Source organism: Glycine max, chromosome 11 (assembly GCF_000004515.6).
Source record: "Glycine max cultivar Williams 82 chromosome 11, Glycine_max_v4.0, whole genome shotgun sequence".
NCBI classification, from domain to species: Eukaryota; Viridiplantae; Streptophyta; class Magnoliopsida; order Fabales; family Fabaceae; genus Glycine; species Glycine max.
The window spans coordinates 20,769,350-20,774,663 of record NC_038247.2 but is presented as its reverse complement, the minus strand read 5'-3'; the positions used below and the strand labels follow the sequence as shown (position 1 = coordinate 20,774,663).

The following is a 5,314-nucleotide window of genomic DNA, read 5'->3' as shown; positions in this document are numbered from 1 at the left end:
AATTTTGACCTTTTCTTATATTTAAATTATTTTCTTTACTCAGTAATTAAAAATAAAAATAAAAATTCACAAAAAATGGTCAATGTGAATGAATTTAATAGACAACTATTTCAATTGAATGAAAGGACTAAAATTGAGAATCTTAGAAAATAAAGGGACTAAATATCTCAATTTAAAAATAAAGGAACAAAAATTGTAAAATTATAAAATTATAGGAATCAAAATTATATTTTAGCCTTATCTTAATAATATTAAAGCGAGTTAAGTTTAAGACAATTTTTTCGGCCTATATCTGCCCCAAAATCGATCCTAAAATTTGTTTACATCTCCAAAGTCTCAAAATAAAATATGGTCAAAGCACAAATAATGAGAGAATGTGGTTGGGTGGTAAATACAACCAGTAGTTAATAGCAACTCAAATCGAGGCTAAATCCGTTTTATATCTCCACCGTCTCATAATTAAAATATGGTGAAAGCAAAAATAATGAGAGAATGTAATTGGGTGATAAATACAGTTAGTAATCAATAACAATTTATTATGTGCCCTTTTTGTGTCCATCTTCAACAAAATTGTGAAGCCTAGTAGCTTCTACTCGCTCTGATTTGAAGATTTCTTCCATGCTAACACATGAAGCCCATTTACCAAAACATATTGTTGTGACATGGTTGGTGGTCCTCCATTATGCGATGTGATGATTCTGGTCTCCGTGCGACCATGGTTGGTGACGTTGTTGCATATCTCCGTGAGCCACTTCTGCTCCTTTCTCTGTTCAAAAGGTTTTTTCAGCGCAAACAAGTGAAGCCCAATTGCCAACGTTGAACGTTCTTGGTATTTTTTGTTGTTTTCGTGTCACTACGGTACACTTTCTCTTGGCTCTTCTTTCATTTCTAACTCCTTCTATGGAAACCAATTGCATCCTTCGAGACGTGAACACACTTCGAATGTCTCTCTTTTTGTCTCATGATTTGCTATATCATTTTGTAATTACTAGGTAACGATGTTAAACCAAGGTAAGAAGTAAAGATTGAATGTAGCTTTTTCAATTTGGGTTCTTCAAGGATTTGGGAGGGGAGTTTGAGTCTACACTCGAGAAAGGCAAGGGGGTTTCATTGTTTATTGATTAGCTCAATCGGAAACTAAACTCCATGTTAAATTTTATGCTCTAAGTTCTCAAATCCTTTCTGGGTATTATGATTTATTGCTTATGAGTTTACATACAAAAAAAAAATTGTTAAATCATGGAATCCTCATATTTTGGTGTGAGAATGTAATTTGATATGAATTTGTTTGTAGAGATAACTGAATTAAGCCTCATTTCCACTTATTGTTATGCATTGGATTATGGTGTTGCAACAAATAGCATAATGCTCCTTTTTCTGGTCTTATAATTATGTTTTTTTTTATGATCACAAGTTCTGTTTTATGGAGTTGCAACAAATAGTATAAATGTGGTTTTGGTACCTTCAATGTCAATTTTTTAAATATCAGTTCAATGAGCTTGATTTTCCTTTCACGTTTGAATATTATGTTACTAATTTTTAAAATATGAATAAATGTTATCTTATTTCAATATCTTTGGATTTGATTATGCATATTTTCTTTTTAAGTTATTTTTTGGATTTGATTGCACATATTTTCTTCTATCATGTGTACTATTTTTATTCTTCAAATTTAATTGAACTATTGTCTTGATTGACCTTTACTTTGTATTTTTGGTTCTTCAATTCATTGTTTTCTTGCAAGGATCTTTTCATAGATGTGTTGAATTCAATCAAAATAGGGTGCTAAGTTATGAAGACATAAGCATTATATTTGCAATGGTAGGCTATCGAGGATGCATCTATCAAGGGGAGAAGGGGATACTATTGAATTGATAAAAGAAGATACATTAGACTCAACATGGTTTGGTGATTAGAGACCGAAGAAATTGTTGCAGCTAAAAGAGGTAGTGGCAACTATGCAATTAACATAATAACTCAAATTTTATATTTTATTATTTATTATAAGTTAGTGAGTAATTTATAGGTGAAAATATAAGTCTTTAAATTAAATTAACAAAGTTGAATAGTGAAATAACAAAGTTGTTGAATTACAAAACTGGAATGCAATGCCAGAGTTTTGGTTAGCAATTTCTTCCTTTCCATATCTGTTTATATTGTGGACTTATAATAATTGATCTATTTTGTAGCTAATTAATAAAACTTAATGATGAAATTTGGTATAGAAGCCTTGAAATTTATACTATACTGACTTTTTAAATACTTTATTATAGCATAATAGGAGAACTTGAGTCTGCCTTCAACTTCAAGTCACCTCATCTCTTATGGAGTTCTGCACAAGATGTATACTCCTACATCATGCTGGATGTATTCTTCAATAAATGTCCTTAATTTTGTGCTTTGAATGCTTTTAACCTTTCATACATAACTCTACTTTTATGAATGAACTAATATATTGATTCATTTTTCAAATCAGTTTACAAATATGATTTGAATTGACGACTTTTTTTTCATCTTCATTTATCAGGGTACCTTCTCTGCTCAAAACTAGATCAAAGTCTCTCTAATTAATTGAAGAAGGGCCGAACCATGGAGATCTTCAACAACTTTGAGTTCTACTATCTTTCTACCTATTTCTCGATTGTTCCTTCCTTGAGAAGTAAAAACTTTGTTTAGTGTTCCTTTCTTATTTTTTTCTTCAGAATGTGATTCAACTTTGATCTAACAATGACATTGTTTGATTTAAAATTTCCAGTGTGACTTTGTTCTAACAATAATATTTTGAAAGGTTCATGCTATCTTTGATTATTTCTACCAATAAAAGTACCTATAATGTACCTGTATAATTTCAGTGCATATGTGGTGGTGACGAAGGATACCCTGTGTAAAAGTTGAAGTTTCCATTGCATAACTCTCTTTGTGTAATTTGTTCTTAGATGTATTCAGGTAAATTAGATCATTAAAACTTTAGTGAGTGAAATGGTCCTATTGTTTTCTCTTATAATGTTCTTTAAAGCTAGATATGTAATAACAATTTTTTTTATTGTGATTGAGGAGACTTAGAATTTAAGATTTAATTTTGAAAGGATCCTGATCTCTTGGAATTTAAGATTTATTATAAGGGAAGTTGGAAGCTTTGTATTCTAGTGTGGTTGTGAAGTTAAGCTTATTTTTCTCTTTTCATAAATTTTCAATCTCAAATCCATTGCAGTAGAATCTAGGGAGAGAAAATACTAAGCTCATGTAAATATTTGTCCTTATTTTTATTTACTTTGTGTCGTTGTATTTTCTTAAATGCAAAAATAGGTTGCAAATCTTAAAGTAAGGCATAAACAACAGAGAAAAAAAAATTACTTGGTGCAAGCATCATGTACCAAAAATGGACTTTTAAGGTAACGGTTAAACCGACTTATATGGGTCGCACCATGTTACGTGTGTCATCCCATGTTTTTTTTTTTCTTTTTAGAATTATAGAGTTTCTCTTACTTTTAAACTTCATTTGTATGGCATAAATATAAATATGAGTATATAGGTACCTGTTATTGTTTGAGGCAATTAAAGTGGCGAATGGGCTTAAATTAGGACACATGTATGCAGATAGAAATGTTGCTATATCAGTCTATGTGGCTACTATTTTACACTCTTGATTGCTAAAAATTAGGATGTTACAATGGTATTTGTAACAATGTTATATGAGCCTTTTGTTTTTGCTCTCCCTTATTATCTCTGTGACCTTTCTTCTGAGTGTAGTAACAAATAAGGGAGAAGTCAATCATGGGTACTTCACTACCATCTTTCATTCAGATGTGTTTGGCACATGTATAGCATGCAGATAGGAATGTCTGCTATTTCAATCCAATTCCATCTTTGAAAATTTATAAAAATGTTTGACATATGTTAAATTTTGAAAGCATTGTTTGATGCGGATTTAATTGGTTTTCACAACTTTCATTATGATGATATTGTTGTTGGTGATGATGACACAAACATTCAAAGGCATCAATTTAAAATTGTGAGCCAAATATAGAGTAACTTCTGTAGCAATATCCAAAATTGCAAGAAGAATTAATACTGATCCAAATTTTAAACCCTTCAAGTAGTGTTGACAAAGATGTTAATGATGCAAAGGAGGAGGCCTACAATACTACTGAAAAAAATAAATGAAATGTTTGGTTTGCTCGGTTGTGAACCTATCATCATCATTGATCACCAAGTTTCTTTCTATTTTAGAGGATTTGTTTTCCACACAACCAAAGACTATAAGGTTTCCGTCATATTTTTTCTATTTATTCTAATTTGTGTTGTCTTCATTATTGATTCCACCATGGTCGGTTTTGAAGATTGGATATCCAATGAAAACCATAAGAATGATTGATTGAGTCAGTTATTCTTTTAAGTCTCTAATTAGCTTTTTCTATTATACAAATTTGAAAGTTGACTTTTTTTTTTATTTAAATGATTTTCTTTCCTTTTATTATGTTCTCTTTTTTCAAGAGCTTATTGTTGAAGCTGTGAATAAATATAGTCGGCAACTTAACACTGTTAAAGCTAATTATGTGAAGGAAACATTTGATGATATAAACCTTGAGCTTGAAAAGTCCAAAAACACATGAAGAATGACAAAAGAGTTTACAATCTTGAGTTCATTTGGTGTCCATTTCTATATTTTGATATTTTTTTATTATTGATAAAAAATTAGATGAATAGTTATTCAATTACTTTTTACACTCCTCACTCTAAAAAATTTCCAACCTACAACAATACATGCCAAACATAGATTATGAGATTTTTAATTGTACCGTATGATTATGTAACTAGCGGCAACACCATGTAAATGGCTTCTATTGTGAATAAAACTATATATATTTTTTTTGCCATTTTTCAGTATTGAATGTTGCTCGATGTGATAAAAATATTATAGTTAAATGAATAATATATCCTGTCATTCTATTGGTTCTTACTTTATTGTATAAAAGCTAATTACTTTAATAAGAGAAGCTATATTTTATTTGATTGCGCAATTGTTCAAGTATTGATAAGACAAATGAAACTTCATGTTTTTATTGGTTGGGAATATTTCGGTCAAATGTTCAAGTGTAAAATCTTGTTTGGTAAAGGAGTAGCTTAGTGTGCAGTTTAAAGACTTATATTTGGAAATCAATAAGCTTCAAAGATTGATGCAATAACAAGTCGCCCTAAAACCTTCGGAATATGATAGCTATACCACTTTTTGGAGTCTATACAAGTTATTTACTTTTTTTTAGTTGGGAAGCTTATTGATTTTTTGTTTTGTTGCTGCTTAATCACATTTTTT

At 30.1% G+C, this 5,314-nt stretch overlaps 1 long non-coding RNA gene across 2 annotated transcripts; it reads left to right on the top strand.

Annotated features, from left to right (window-relative positions):
• The first annotated feature begins 466 nt into the window (after positions 1-466).
• Positions 467-2,798, top strand: LOC102659941 (uncharacterized). 2 transcript variants are annotated; one of them, XR_003263410.2, is made up of 3 exons: positions 476-1,946; positions 2,274-2,343; positions 2,528-2,798. It is a non-coding gene; the product is annotated as an uncharacterized lncRNA (long non-coding RNA). The 2 variants fall into 2 exon arrangements; XR_001383502.3 differs by lacking the exon at positions 2,274-2,343 and having other exon boundaries at positions 467-1,946.
• The last annotated feature ends 2,516 nt before the right edge of the window (positions 2,799-5,314 follow it).